The sequence below is a fragment of the Callospermophilus lateralis genome, chromosome 13 (genome assembly GCF_048772815.1).
Source record: "Callospermophilus lateralis isolate mCalLat2 chromosome 13, mCalLat2.hap1, whole genome shotgun sequence".
NCBI lineage: Eukaryota > Metazoa > Chordata > Mammalia > Rodentia > Sciuridae > Callospermophilus > Callospermophilus lateralis.
The window spans coordinates 25,714,580-25,728,250 of record NC_135317.1 but is presented as its reverse complement, the minus strand read 5'-3'; the positions used below and the strand labels follow the sequence as shown (position 1 = coordinate 25,728,250).

Genomic DNA, 13,671 nt, shown 5'->3' with positions numbered 1-13,671 from the left:
AGGAAAGGTGAGCAAGGGAGGTACTGGGGAGTGAAATTGATCAAAGTATACCATTTACATGTGTTAATATGCCACAGTGAAAGCCACCATTCTGTATAATTAATATGCACCAATAAAAAAAATTTTTTTAAAGAGCTACTACTGCATGGTGGATATTCAAGGATCTCTTGCCTTATTTTTTCCCCTATTTTTAAAGAATTTAATAATAAAAACTAAACAAGGATCCCAGAAAGATCCTCTGCTTGTTTTATATATGCATATATTATATATTTTGCAAATGTAGGTACATGTTTATTGTCTGGCAGTTTATTCACTCAAAAATCTGTGTGCTCAAATGAGGACATAGATGGTATTAACAGAGAAACAGCAGTCAGTGCTCTCATTTGGGCCACACACAGGAACTAGTGGGCCTCTCCTGAAACCAACCCAGCCCCTCTGTCTGTCAGGCAAACTATGGGGGGCGGGGGACAGCAGAGTGGGCACATCCAAGGAAAAATATGAGAATTAGAATGGTGTCATTTTTTTGAACATTAAGTAGATAAAAATAAGACTGACATTATACAACATTGGAAAACAGGCAATTTGCAACAATTCCTGAATGCTCCTCATACATGATCTTGCTTCAGTTTGTCATCCAGGGCAGGGAGAAGCTTTCTAAGGCAGTGTTTCACTTTCTGGGCATCAAGTTAGCCTTTATCTGCCTCTCTGCATGCTTTGGGTTACATGACTTCAACTCGCCTTTATCTTAAAGTTCTGGCTTTATTGCTCTTATTGACCAAATGCCAAAATGTAAATTTATCCCTATTGGAATTTTTGCCAAGAGCACAAATATAACTTTTTTCAAGCTCAGAAATACATTTTTTTTTTTTCCTATTGAACTAATCAAGCAAGGAAACAAAAGCTTGTCACCATGTTTCCATCCTTGGTCTCTTTCATAGGCAGCTTATCAGCAAATTTTCCCATGGCGCTTTCTCCCGGGCAGAGATTGTCAATCATACCCTCGGGTCCTCTCAGCTAGACAGACTCACGGACCACGTGAATGATTTATGGCTTCAGACTTTGAGCAGGGTCTGCAAAACACCCCTTGACAAACTTATCACCAGGAACTGCTGGCCTCCTGAGCGAGTGTCCCACCAAAATGAGGCTCCCATCTGTTTTTCTTTCTCGGGAGCATTTCAAGTTATTAGGCAATCAATACAACCTATTTCCTTCCTTGTACCCAGGAGGTATTGTGAGCAAACAAAGAAAATCCAGCCGTCTATTCATGTTTGAATTTTGCTATTGTGTGTCTTTCTGTATGCTTGTCTGGGTGGCACCACCAAAGGGTAGGATCTCCTGTGTTTCTGGATGCATCTCTGGTTACCTGATCACACCAAAACATGGCTGATAGAGAGCTTCCATCTGCAAGGCCACTGAAGGACGTTTTGCTTTGCGTATTTTAGCAATTCTTCTTGAAGTTGCCAAGCAAATCTTTCTCGATTCACATACTTAATTGTTCACTCAGAAAAATATTTTGACTCTCCCCTAACACTCAGCTTGGATATCCAGCTATGTGCTCTCAGCATTTTTCAAGCACAGCCTGCACAACTAATGTATGACGTCCTTTTGCTGCAGAAAATCCATCAGGGAAAAAATATATGTATTTATTGTAACTTTTAGACATACAGAAAGGAGTTCAATAAATGGATTTAATGCTTACTCAAAATTTAAGAATCCATTAGGAAGTTCAGTTTTACTATGTCAGTGCGATACATTTCAGACCGTAATCATACCCTTTCCAAATCCCATTTAAAGTAAACCATTTATTTTTTCTACTTTTCCCACAAGTGCCTTAATGTAGAATTTGGATACCTTTCAGAAGAGACCTGTGAGGTAATGCATTGGAGAGACATAACAATATTTATAAAGTTTGGAGAAATCTTTTGCTAAATGAATAGGGGAAATAATCTTCAGCCTTGGCAGAATGGATAATAATATTGATAGTGAATTTGGTTGTTTCCTATGATTTTTATAACAGATGTGGGGACTCGGCTCTCATTATTATTCTTCAGTGGTTTTTAAAGCAGGACTGGAATTTTAAGGTCTCAGGGCAAATTATTATAGTGCTAAAAAATTCATATTGCTCTCATTTTTTCCATATTGCCTTTTTTCTTTAGGTAACACAGCATAAATTATAATTAAGTAGACAAATGAAAATGCCAAATATTTGTTCTTATTTTACATCTGATTTTAATACTCATGGAATTTTCTTTTTAAGTGGTATTAGTCATTTGAAGTCACGTTTTCTGCTTATCTGGGTTTCTTTGTATCACAAGTGGGCATCCATCTCAAATAAGAGAGAAGGTAGTTTTGGTCTCTCTGACTCATTCGGATTCTGTGCTGCTGTCACTGAACGTGGAAGCTGCAATATGAACACCTGTCCATGAGGAACTAGACTTGAGATAACCAGCTCATTTCACACACACCATTGTCCAGCCATCAGATGGTAATTACTTTTAGTCCCATCAGCCTCGCCTGGACTCCAGCCAGTGGGCTGTGGGTAGAAGGGTCTGTATCACGTTTCCATTCATCTGAGCCATCCAGTCTCCTTCTTGCTTGTTTTCAATTACACTGACATGGTGGCTTTGGCACATAGTAAGTAAATAGCAATGTATTCAAAAAGAAAGGTCTGAAAGCCAATATCTGAAATATACTCTTGAGGTTTCAATGAGGACAATGAAATTGGCACAGAAATTCTGGCATTCTGACCCAAAGTCATAAAATACAATTAATTAAGTTAATTGTAGCGAATTTGAAGAATATTTCATGAAAGCCAAACGCAGCAGATGAAAGCCTAGAAAGCAATGGAAATGTTACTGGATTTCCTAAGAAGTAAATAATTAGTAAATTAACTAAATTATTAATCAGATCCAAAAAGTAGTGGATTGGAAGTGTCGTTGAAAGATTTATTTTCATTCTTACTTTTTGAACACCTTCTTAGAAAGAAAAAAAAAATTCCCAGTCTTGATATTCTAGAACATTCCAGAATTATTTTAAGATGATTTCACTTACTCTAGTAACTTCTCTTACTCTTTGTCTCTCCAACACACATGAGCTCTTCCCTGCCCACTCCCCATGTTCCACACCAAAAGATTAACACGCATGGTTTTGCATGCTCTTGTTGACTGTAGAAATGATCTAAAACAAAATAACTACTTTTGATTACTCAACTTATGTTACAGTAAGCCTGGTTGCCATGTCAGATCCCCCCCTTTTTTTTTTAACTTTTTCTTCCCCCTCACTTGAAAACTCGGGCATCTTGAACTTACCATCCCTCCCTTACTAACCCTCATTCAATCATCATCTTTTTTAACCTTCTCCTCTTAATTTTTAGTAAACTAAAAATACTAAACTTTAAATACCAAATATTTAATAATTATTTTTGCCTTTTTTTTTGTTTTACTTCCCCAAAAAGCATTTTTTTTCTGAGATGAAAAGAATTGTTTTCAATATTTATAAAGTTTTGGGGTGTTTTTTTTTAAAGTTAATGAAATATTCCAGCCAACATTTATTAAAAACCCAAGTACAAGTTCTCTGCTAAACACAAACCATAGAAAGATACTTATGGCATCAACTGCACTCTCAAGGAGTTTAAAGCCCAAGAAATAAGGACAGAAACTCTTTGATATTTACGAAGTGAGAGTAAATAAATAAATAAAGTGCTCCTCAATATCCTGGGTGCTCTAATTCTAAACAGGAGGAAATAGAGCCATAAAAGATGGAGAGCTAATTCTTATAGGGGTATTAGAGAGACAGTTCAAAGCAGGGACACTTGAGATGGGTCTTGAGGACTAAGTGGGAATCACAAAGTGGAGCAGGGGTAGGTAAAACCCCACAAATATGAAATTGCATGGTGGTCCTCAGGTTAATTTGGGTATAAAAGAGGCCATGGCAGCAAGAAGACTAGAGAAAACTGTAAAGAGTTGGATGTGCTCCACTAGGAAACGTAGATTTCTTCTATTAGTCGATGGAAATCCTTAAAACACATTAAGTTGGAGCATCCTGTGGGGCCAGGAGGGAATATGCATGGTACAGATGTAAATTATGAGAGCGAAAAATAAAGTTATCACCATGCAGTTAAAAGGAATTCAAGAAGAGAGACAGTAAAGAAATAGAGCTTTAAGATGGGTGCAGTGACGCACACCTGTCACCCTGGAGACTCTGGAGGCTGAGGCAGGAGGATCATGAGTTCAAAGCCAGCCTCAGCAAAAGCAAGGCATTAAGCAACTCAGTGAGACCCTGTCTCTAGATAAAATACAAAATAGGGCTGGGGATGTGGCCCTTTGGTTGAGTGCCCCTGAGTTCAATCCCCATTACCACCATCACCCCCCAAAAAATAGAACTTTGGAACTGGTCATTGATTAGATGCCATTAAATAAAAGTCACATACATAAAAGTAAATTATGTGATTTTTTTTTTTTAATTTGTACTCATGTAAAACTGAGACAAAAATGCAATTAATACTGAGAGTAAATGTGCCGCCTGGTGGAAAGAACACAATACGTGAGCAAGCTTGGATGTAATCCTGGATCCTCCATTTCTAGCTTAGCTAAACTTTTTGTTGGTACCAGGGTTTGAACTCAGGTGTGCTTAACCACCAAGCCACATCCCCAGCCCTTTTTTGTATTTTATTTAGAGACAGAGTCTCACTGAGTTGCTTAGGGCCTCGCTAATTTGTTGAGTCTGACTGTGAACTCATGATCCTCCTGCCTCAGCTCCCCAGGCCTCTGGGATTACAGGCATGCACCACTGTACCCGGCTTACCTAGACCCTTTGAGCCTCTCTGAACCTCAGTTTTCTTATCTGCAGATTGGGAATGCAATGAAATATATTTTACAAATCTCATGGCATATCATGAGCATGCCCTGAATGCTGTTGGGTCTAAATGTCTTTTAAAAGAGAACTCAGGGGCAACTTTTTATAACTCCAAGCCAATTAACTGAGCTCTACAGTACTAAGAAATAACAGAAGCAACTGTTGGGCTATGCTAGCAAGCCGCCATTGAAGATGAGATGGCTATTTAGAGCTGGTGCTTCGTACAGTCCATAAGGTAAAGCACCACAAACAGTCTCTGTGCTCTCTGGTTATAACCACAAACCAAAGGAAAGTCCTCACATGGGCACAGAGTGAAAACAGCAGCTGGGAACTACACAGGGCACTGCATTCTCACCTACATAAAAGACCCACACCCAGTGGTATCATCTTCAAACATGAGCAACGGGCTCAGTAAAGACACTCGTGTAGAGCAGAACAAATTTTAATCTAGCTAACTCTAGACTGTTTTTAATGACCTTTTTATTTTAAAAATAAAGGCCATCTCTGGGCATGGTGGCAACACACCTCTGATCCCAGCGACTCAGGAGGCTGAGGCAGGAGGATCACAAGTTTGAGGCCAGGATCAATAACTGAATGAAACCCTGTCTCAAAATTTTAAACAAAGGGCTAAGGATATTGCTCAGTGACAGAGTGCTCGTGGGTTCAATCCCCAGTACCTGAAAAATAAATAACAAAGAAATAAATAAATATCCTATTTAGGCCAGTGCTCTCTGACTGAGCCTTTTAGACATTCTAATACAGAATGATCATTGTGCATTAATTGTTTATAGAGACAAGGGAATGATTTAGAGAAGATATCGTTACAAACTTCCACTTTCATTTTAAAACATATACAGATTTCATGATATGTATCAATTATCTAAATGAAAATTGATCAACCAATTAAAGTGAAAATATAAAAGCATTTGGGCATATGTTTAGATTTAACTAGGAATCAATTTTCCAGTTGTATGATTAACCAATCAACAAATATTTATTGAATTCAATGTAAATAAAATGTTGTCACTGCCAGACACAATGATGTATAAGATGTAATTAGAGCTCATAGGGAGACTTGGATCTAAGATGCAAGACTCTCATCTGTGCAGTGATGGGTACTTGAGCCAAAGAAGACACATGCTAAGTACCAAACAATGATGATAGTCAGAAATGCTAAAGGAATTCAAGAGGGACAGGGCCAGCTAGGAGCCAGGGTTATGAAAAAACGCTTTATGGAGAGAAATGTTTAGTCATGAACAAGGATGAGCTGCTTCTGTATATCTGAGGAGAAAAGGAAAGAAAAATAATACTTTTCTGGCACCAGTTATAATCCCACTCTATTTTAGACATCTGTTCAATGGGGTGGGGGTGGGGGGAACCCTCAGGTAAGGAAATTGAATATTGAAATGACATCACAGAAAGAAGGATTTCTTTCTTCATCAAAAATAAAATTTTCAAGTGCTCACTACATGATAGGCGCTGGGCTAAATACTTTATCTGAATTATTGTACTTAATTGTCGTCACAGTATGTGAGGTAGATAATGCCAATCATCTCTTTCAGAGCTGAGGGAAACAGGTTTAAAGTTCCACAGCTAGAAAGCAGTAAGACCAGGCATGACTGTCTCTTTACAGGGCTAGGATTGTGACTCAGTGACAGAGCCTAGCATTGTGTTCAATCCCTAGGACCACAAAAAATAAAAAATAAACTGAATGTCTTGACTTACCAATTTTGAGCTAACTACATGGATTTCCAGAGATTGTTTAAGATACATTATAAACCACAAAGTGTTCCTTTATTATCAGCAAATAGTATTAACCACCTGTATATAATATGCCAGACACATTATAGGTACAGGAGATACAGAGACTTAAAATCATGTCATTGAGTTTCCAGTCTAATTGTGAAGATGGCAAATAATCAAATCTTTACAATACAATCGCTAATGGGAAGTCACTAAAACAATATGCTGTGGCGGGGCTACTGACTAATGTGGGAAGTGTCAGAGGAGGCTTTCTAGAAGGGCCCCCCAGAGAGTACTTTTAAAGGAGAAAAAAAAAAAAGTGCTCACCAGGCTAATAAGACATCCTGGGAACAGGGAATAGCATGCACAAGGCAAAACAGGTGAGACAGAGCAGGAAAATACTGTCTTTTAGAATGGCTGAGGTTACTAAGACAGCCTAACTCAGCATCAGAAGATTGATCTTCAAGCCACAGCTTTTACTTCATAGTAAACTTGTGTTATCAATATAAAATGTATTCATGAGATATTTTTTGTTCTTTTTGTACTGATTCGTCAGAATCTGGTGTGAATCTTACAATTACAGCCCAACTCGGTTTGTGCTAGCCCCTTTCCAGGTCCTCAGTAGCCTCACACAGGTGATGACAGCTTCCATATTCGACAGCACAGGTCAAGGATATTCATTTGTTATCTTTGTAGGTACGACTGCCTGGCTTAGCTCCACCATTACTTTGGGGACTGAAAATTCAGTATTTAGCTCTTATATCTCTATCTACCTGGATGTACTGGGTATATAGCAAATGATCAAAAAATATTTGAATTGATTATTAGTTGGCAAACATATGTAGAAGATAAGCAGGCTGTGTGTAACACCCTCAAGATTATTCTGTCCATACTGATAAAGAACAATTTCACACTTATGAAACTGATATTCACCATAATATAATGGCTTTTTAAAAAATCAGTCCAATTTTAGTCTCTCAAAGGTTATTTAAGATTATTTGATGCAGTATTATTGAAAGTAGTAGTGTGGTATTAGTTTTAGTGCAAGTGAATTTCCAAATATTATTTTACAGCAAAACAAATATCGACAGAACTACAGTATATATGGACAATTCACAAACATTTTAAGAGATTTTTAACACACCTTTCTCAGTAATGGACAGAATAAGAAGACAAAAATTAAGCAGTAAGAACATCCATGATTTGAACAACGTAAGTTACAAATTTCACAATGGACATATAGAGGATGGTTTACTCCGTAACCATAAAATACATTCTTTCTAAGCATCTATAGAACTTTTATTAAAACTGCCCATATGCTGAACTGTAAAGTAAGTCTCAATAAATTTAAATACATAGAAATTGTATAGTGTACATTTCTGACCATAATGTAGTTAGACTAGAATTCAATCACCAAAAACCAAAAAAAAAAAAAAAAAAATCTTTACACATTAATTGAAAACAAATGTTATTTGGAAATCAAGAAATCTATTTACAAATAACTTGTGGCTAAAAAAGAAATTACAAGCTGATACTGAAGCCAGATAAGGACAATGCAAGCAAAGAAAATTACAAGTCAATATTCCTGACGATGCAAATGTCCTCAACAAAATACAAATGACCACATCATATTGAAAGGGTGATATGCCATGATTGATGGGAATTTATCTCTGAAATGCCAGTACAAACTATATTTGTGAATTGAGAGAACATTGCTAAAATATTCACACTACCTGAATTACGTTTTTAAACGTAAGATCTAAAGCCATAAAACTCCTATAAGAAAACGAAGGAGAAAAGCTCCTTGACTTGAGTAATGATGTTTGGGATACAGCATCAAAAGCACATGCACCAGAAGCAAAGGCTTCTGGTACTTCATCAAATTGAAAAGTTTCTGCACAGCACAGAAAACAATCCACAAAACAAAAAGGCAACTTGAAGAATAAAAGAAAATATTTGGAAACCATATATCTGACAAGGTTATACTACCCTAAGCAATTTGCAGATTCAAGGCAATCCCTATCAAAATTCCAATGACATTTTTCACAGAACTAGAAAAGAAAAATCTTAAAATTCATATGAAGTCACAGAAAATAGCCAAAGAAATCTTGAGAAAGAATAAATCTAGAGGCCTCATGTTTTCTGACTTCAAAATTTATTTTAAAATTATAGTAATTGAAACAGTATGGTGCTGGCATAAAAACAGACACCTAGACCAATGGGATATATAGATAAGAATCAAACCCTTACTTAGATAATGAACTAATGCTTGGTAAGGGGGCCAGGAACATACAATGGAGCAAAGACAGTTTCTTCAATAAAAAATGTTGGGGAAAACTGGATAGCCACATGAAAAAAGGAAGGAAGGAAGGGAGGGAGAGAGGGAGGGATCCTTATCTTATACCATTCACATAAAAAAAAATCACTCTAAATGGATTAAATATTTAAATGTAAGATCTATACCCCGCTGAGCACGCACACCTGTAATTTTAGCAGCTCAGGAGGCTGAGGCAGGAGGATCATGAGTTCAAAGCCTGCTTCAGCAAAAGTGAGGTGCTAAACAATTCAGTGAGACTCTGTCTCTAAATAAAATACAAAATAGGGCTGAGGATATAGCTCAGTGTTTGAGAGTCCCTGAGTTCAATCCCTGATACCTGCCTCCCCCAAACTCTAAAGCCATAAAACTCCTAGAAGAAAACGTAAGAGAAAATCTCCTTGACATTCTTAATGATATTTTGGATATAACATCAAAATCACATGCACCAGAAGCAAAGGTAAACAACTGGTACTCCATCAAATTGAAAATCTTCTGCACCATACAGGAAACAATCAACAAAATAACAAGGCAACCTATGGAATAAAAGAAAATACATGGAAAACATGTAGCTGAGAAGGTGTTATTATCCAAAATATATAAGTAACTCATGGAATTCAAAAGCAAAATAAACAAGAAATAATAAAAATCTGATTTTAAAATGAACAAAGCACCTGAAAAAACTTTATTCCCAAGAATACAGAGAAATAGTCAACATAGACATGAAAAAAATGTTCAACATCACTAATCATCAGGAAAATACAAACCAATACCACAATGAGATACGTATCACCTCACTTCTGTTGGGATAGCTATTATCAAAACGATGAAGGATAAGTGTTGATGAAGATATAAAGAAAAGGAAACTCTTGTACACTGAGGGTGGGAATGTAAATTGGTATAGCCATTATGGAAGACAGTATGCAGACTCCTCAAAAAATTAAAAATGGTACTATCTTATAATCCAGCAATCCAATGTCTAGATATATGTCCAAAGGAAATGAAATCGGAATCCTGAGGCAATCTCTTTTCACTCCTCTGTCCACCACAGAATTATTCACAATAGTCAAGCTATGGAAACAGCTTAAGTATCCATCATCAGATGACAGAGCCTTTGCAAAGGTCATTTACAATCACCTGGCTAAACCTGGAGCACATTATTAAATTGAGATAAGCCAGGCTCAGTAAGACAGATACAGACCTGCATAACTTAACAACGGAGATTTGTTCTGAGAAATGTATCATGAGGTAATTTTGATCTTGGTGTGAACATGGTAGAGCGTATTTACACAAACCTAGGTGACATAGGTCAATCATTGATAAAGCCTTGCACTGCAGTCAATTGACAAGATTAAGGGGCTGCTGCTGTCCTAACAAAGAGGACTGTTTTACAGTAAACTATTTTTAATAATGATAGAACATACAGTATAGTCAACACATAAACCAGTAAAATAGTCATATAGAATCATTGCCAAGTATTATTTATTGCTCATAATTGCAAGTGCTAAAGAAACCTACTGATAATGCATTGCACTGCGATGTTACAATGACTACAATGTCACTAGATAATAGGAATTTTTTAGCTCCATTATCATCTTTATTTTTGGGGGGGTGGGGGTGCGGCTCTGGGGATTGACCCCAGGGCCTTATACATACTAGGCAAGCACTCTACCACTGAGCCACACCCCCACTCCTCTGTTAGTATCTTATGGTATGATTCTTTGATGACTGAAATGTTGCTATGAGGCACATGAATTTGCTCAAATACTGCATGATTTCAATTAGACATGAGATCTAAAAAAGTCGAATTTGTGGAAACAGACAATAAAATGTGGTTATCAGGGCCTAGGGTTGGGGTAACAAGGAAGAAACTGGAAGATGTTGGTCAAGAAGTACAAGTGAGGTAGGTTGTGCTCCCAAGATCAAATGTATCACATGGTGGATTTAATTAATAATGTGTTATATTTTTGAAATATGCTAGGCTACTTGTTCTTAACACATACAAATGGCAACTATCTGTGATGATAGACTTGTAAACTAGCTTTTCAAACATTTCATCATATATACTATTTGTATATCCATCCAGTCATCACATTGTATATCTTAAATATAAACAATTTATTAATCAATTACACCTTTCTAAGGCCGAGGGGTGGAATAAAGAAAACAATGATCACCTCAGGCGACTGGAGGAGGGAATAGAGAAAGATTTTTGCTTTTCAATCTTGTATTTTTCTGTACGATTCTTTATAAAATAATCATGTACATATTTTATATTATATGTGTGAAAATAACACAAAAAAGAAATTAGAAAATATTTTATATTGGAATGAAGCCAAAGCTCAGATTTAAAGAAAATTTTAAAAATTTAAATAAATGTGTTAGAAAAGAAAAAAGGACGAAAGTTCAATAACCAACACATTTCAAAAAGCTAAAAGAAAAGCAAATAAATTCAAAAGCACATAATATTGAGAAAGGTTAGAGATATAGCTCAGTGATAGAGTACTTGACTAGCATGTGTGAGGTCCTGGGCTCAATATCCAGCATAGAAAAAAAAAAAAAAAGATAACTTAGAAAAATAAATAAAGATAAAAGAATTTTATGAAATGGGAATAAGTATACAAAAGAAAAAAGTTTTTTGAAAAGAAAAATAAATTCAATAAAATCTGGTGAAAATGATCAAGAAAAAAGAGAAGTCACGAAAATAGGAGACAACACTACAAATTCTGCACATTGAAAGGATAAGAAAATGATATGAAGAGCAACTTTATGTCAATGAGTTTGAAAGTATAGGCAAAATAGACAAATTCCTAGAGAAAATAAAACCTACCCAAAGCTGAAAAAAAAAAAATAAATAAATAGAAGATGTGAATTGTCCTGTTGTAGAAATTGAATCCATAACTTAGGTTCCTCTATTTAAAAAAAAAAAAAAATGTCAGGCTCAGGTACACCACTCAAAAAGAAGAAAAAAGATGCAATCTACTCAAATTCCACAAGAAAATACAAAGCTTTCCAAACTCATTTTGTGAGCACAGTACAAATTTGATGCCAAAACCCAACAAGGACATTTCCTTATACCAAAAACAAACAATTGAGAAATTAAATTTTAAAGCTACTCTTAATAATAGCACACACAAAAATAAAGTGCAGTGGAATAATTCTTTATTTTTAATTTGTTCTTTTTAGATATACATGACAGTAGAGTGTGTTTTGACATATTATAGATGCGTGGAGTATAACTGATTCTAATTAGGTACCCATTTTTGTGCTTGTATATGTAAAGACCATTATTTTAAAAACTTTTAAAGACTCAAATAAATGGGTGAGTATATGTTGAAGAATTGGAAGATAGGTTAGGGATGTAGCTCAGTGATAGAGCACTTGCCTAGCATGGATGAGGCCCTGAGTTCAATCCTCAGCTCAATATTATAGCAATGTTATTTTTTTCCTCATATTAATGGATATATGGAATTCAAATTATAGCAATAAAAAAAAAAATCCAGCTGGTCCTCCAAACATGGAGTCCTGTAGCCCAGGTCTTACCTGAGTCAGGATGAGGGAGTGGTGGGTCCAGGTGGGGCTACTGGCCGCGCCCCTGCTGGCCACGTACCTGCACATCCCACACCCTCAGCTCTCTCCTGCTCTGCACTCATGGAAGACTTCTGGCAAGTTTTTCACCTACAAGGGACTGCACATCTTCTACCAGGACTCTGTGGGTCCAGTTGGCAGTCCTGAGATAGTTGTGCTTTTGCATGGCTTTCCAACTTCCAGCTATGACTGGTACAAGATTTGGGAAGGTCTGACCTTGAGGTTTCATTGAGTGATCGCCCTTGACTTCTTAGGCTTTGGCTTCAGTGACAAACCGAGACCACACCGCTATTCCATATTTGAGCAGGCCAGCATTGTGGAGTTGCTTTTGCACCATCTAGGACTTCAGAACCACAGGATCAACCTGTTGTCTCATGACTATGGAGACACTGTCACTCAGGAGCTGCTGAATAGGTACAAACAAAATCAATCTGGCCAGCTTACCATAAAGAGTCTCTCAAATGGAAGTATCTTTCCTGAGGCTCATCAGCCTCTCCTTCTCCTAAAGCTACTTAAAGATGGAGGCATGCTGTCACCCATCCTCACTCGGTCGATGAACTTCTTTGTATTTTCTCGAGGTCTTACCCCAGTCTTTAGACCATGCACTCGACCCTCCAAGAGTGAGCTGTGGGATATGTGGGCAGGGATCTGAAACAATGATGGGAACTTGGTGATTGACAGTGTCTTACAGGACATCAATCAGAGGAAGAAGTTTAGAAGACACTGGCTGGGAGCTCTTGCCTCTGTAACTTCCCATTCATTTTATTTATGGGCCATTGGATCCTATAAATCCCTATCCAGAGTTTTTGGAGCTGTACTGGAAAACACTACCGCAGTCCATAGTGTTGTTTCTGGCTGACCACATTAGCCACTACCCCCAGCTAGAGGATCCCATGGGCTTCTTGAATGCATATATGGGCTTCATCGACTCCTCCTGAGGTGGAAAGAGTATTATCTTTATTATCTCCCCGATTCCCATGTCTGTTGGGTATTCCACTTAAGAAGAAATGCCCAAAAGAGGTCCTGGCAATCAAAAGTCCACTTTATTCACATTGATGGAATAGAATATAGAAAAAAGGCAGCAGAAACTCGGACAAAATAGTCCATCTCATTCCTTTGACGTCTGATTAAGTATATAGACTTGTCTTTGTGTCATTAGAAAATTCTGATGA

At 37.0% G+C, this 13,671-nt stretch overlaps 1 pseudogene; it reads left to right on the top strand.

Moving 5' to 3' along the window:
- Positions 1-12,464: 12,464 nt before the first annotated feature.
- Positions 12,465-13,437, top strand: LOC143379586 (mesoderm-specific transcript homolog protein pseudogene; annotated as a pseudogene).
- Positions 13,438-13,671: the final 234 nt, after the last annotated feature.